This window comes from Solanum pennellii, chromosome 5, assembly GCF_001406875.1.
Source record: "Solanum pennellii chromosome 5, SPENNV200".
In the NCBI taxonomy this organism is placed as follows: Eukaryota; Viridiplantae; Streptophyta; class Magnoliopsida; order Solanales; family Solanaceae; genus Solanum; species Solanum pennellii.
In genome coordinates, this window is record NC_028641.1 from 957,851 (window position 1) to 960,908 (window position 3,058).

Genomic DNA, 3,058 nt, shown 5'->3' on the forward strand with positions numbered 1-3,058 from the left:
TTTCTCATTTAATTTTTTATTTAAAAAAATTAATTATTTGAATTCAAATATTATTTAAATTTAAATTCAATATAATATCTTTTTTTTAGAAAGAAAATATATTTACTTATTTTTAATTTTTTAAAAATAATGTATATTTTCTTATAAATTATATACATAAGTTAACATTTTTAAAAATTTTTTTTATTTAAAAAATTGCTCAGCGATTTAATAACAAAAATTTTTTTTTTTTTTAAATAAATCGCTGCCTAGGCAGCGATTTATAAAAAAAAAAAAAATTTTGATATAAATCGCTGATATCAAAAAAAAATTTTTGTTTTTTATAAATCGCTGCTAAGGCAGCGATTTATATTTCAAAATATTTTATTTTTTTTTATAAATCGCTGCACTGGCAGCGATTTTTTAAAAAAAAAAAAATTTCTTCATAAATCGCTGCCAGTGCAGCGATATACCTTATTTTTAAAAAAAAAAAAGAAAATTAAAAAATAATGTCAAATCGCTGCCCTGGCAGCGATTTGTAAGAAGAAAAATTTTGAAATCGCTGCTTGAGCAGCGATTTTATTTTTATATTAAAAAAAAAAGTTTTTGGCAAAATCGCTGCCTCAGCAGCGATTTTACTTTTTCAGTTGAAGTAAATCGCTGCGTCGGCAGCGATTTTACCGTTTTGGTTTATATAAAATTTTATATACCGTTTTGGAATTTTTGTTAATATTTTCTACCCTTTGAGTTTCGGACTCCAACTTATTACATCAAATTTCACGTCACTTTTAATGTCACGTAAATACTTAAATATTAAAAAAATAAAAAATCAATAAGTCACTTTAGTAATTTTTAAATGTTTTCAAAGAATCATGTTTTCATATTTGCTCACATATTAAACATAAAATTTATGTCAAATGCATAAAATTCTTCTCTGATTTAAAAATTCAACTACAAGTTCAACAATAAAAAAAACCTAACAAATGTCAATCACAATTTTGAATTAATTTCACAAATTTACTAAACTTGTTTATTATTTTTCAAACTTACTCAAACTTATCAAAAAGAAGTTTGGAGTAGGGGCGGAATTTGCTTTTTTTAATTCATAAATTATAAATTTAAGTTTTGAATCGATTTGTCGATAAGATAAATATGCGTCTCAAAATAAACAATTAATACGTGACGAGTTGTGACACGTGTCATGATTTAAGACAGAATTATGACGTATAGTTCGCCGACATCATACCCCATGTAAGCAATGGCGTCACTATATTTTATTAATTTGCTTCATTTGTTTTACGACATATTTGAATTTACTTACCTTAAAATAATTTCAAGTCAAAATAATTTTAAGTTAAAATGACAAATATAAGTCAAAGTCAAAAATGAATATTCATTTAATCTCTTTCAATTATTTTAGAATGGTAAAAATAAGTCAAAAGTCAATATAGACACGAGGTACTATTACTGTAATAGTACTACTATAAATAATGCATACTATTCAATTTTCTTTCAAACAAAAACTATATAGTGTTTGATTTTATTTATTTTATAGCAAAAAAATGGCCAAAGTCACAAGAATTGAGCCTCATGTTATATTAATACCATACCCAAGCCAAGGTCACATTAATCCACTTCTTCAATTTGCAAAACGTTTAGCTTCAAAAGGTGTTAAATCAACATTAGCCACAACTAAATACACTGTAAACTCTATTAATTCACCTAATATCTCTGTTGAATCAATTTCTGATGGATTTGACGAATGTGGTTTCACTCAAGCCCAAAATACAGACGTGTTCCTCAAGTCGTTTAGAGAAAATGGTTCGAGAAGTCTGGCAGAAATAATCAGAAAATACGAAAATTCAACACATCCTATAAGTTGCATTGTTTATGATTCATTCTTTCCATGGGCTCTTGATGTTGCAAAAAAACATGAGATATATGGAGCATCTTTTTTTACGAATTCGGTTACGGTATGTGCTGTTTTTGCTCATATTCACCATGGAACGTTATCGTTGCCTGTGAAAATGGACCAAAATGAGCCAATTTTGTTGCCTCATTTGCCTTGTTTGTATCCAAATGATGTTCCTGGATTTATTAAAGAGCCTCAAAGTTACCCTGCTTATTTAGATATGAAAATGAGTCAATTCTCTAATTTGGAAAATACGGATTGAATTTTTGATAATTCTTTTCAAGAGCTTAAAGGAGAGGTACGTCTTTTTTTCTAACTCTTTTATCGATGTTTCTATAAGAATTTGAAATAAATTTTAGTCTGTTTTCAAAAAGAGTTATTTTTTATTTTGGCTATTTTTTTATTTTAAGACTACAAAATGAAACGACATTTTTATTTCAGATAGCAAGAGGAGTTTCAAAGTTTTGGCCAGCAAAGTTGATAGGACCAATGGTGCCATCATCATATTTAGATGGAAGAATAGAAAATGACAAAGGATATGGAGCAAGTTTATGGAAACCCCTTAGTGAAGAATGTGTCAATTGGCTAAAAACAAAGCCAAAAAAATCAGTAATTTACATTTCATTTGGAAGTATGGTATCACTTACACAAAAACAAATAGAAGAAATAGCATATGCTTTAATAGGAAGCAACATGGATTTCCTTTGGGTTGTAAGAGATATTGAAAAATGCAAATTGCCTAAAGGATTCATAGAATCTACAATAGGTAAAGGACTCATTGTGTCATGGTGCAATCAGCTCGAGACGCTAGCGAATCAAGCTATTGGTTGTTTTGTGACTCACTGTGGATGGAACTCGACTCTGGAAGGACTAAGCCTTGGCGTGCCAATGGTGGCTATGCCACAATTTTCGGATCAAATGACGGATGCAAAGTTTATTGATGAGATATGGGAGATTGGTGTGAGACCTAAGTTGGATGAGATGTTAGGGATTGTTAAAAGAGAAGAGTTGTTGTTTTGTTTAAAAGAGGTAATGGAAGGAGAAAAGAGTTATGAGATTAGAAAAAATGCTACAAAATGGAGAGATTTGGCTAAAAAAACAGTTAGTGAAGGAGGTAGCTCAGACAAGGCTATTAATGAGTTTGTGGAGAGTCTAAACTTAGTTTGA

At 28.9% G+C, this 3,058-nt stretch overlaps 1 pseudogene; it reads left to right on the forward strand.

Annotated features, from left to right (window-relative positions):
- Window positions 1–1,517: 1,517 nt before the first annotated feature.
- Window positions 1,518–3,058, forward strand: LOC107019180 (annotated as a pseudogene).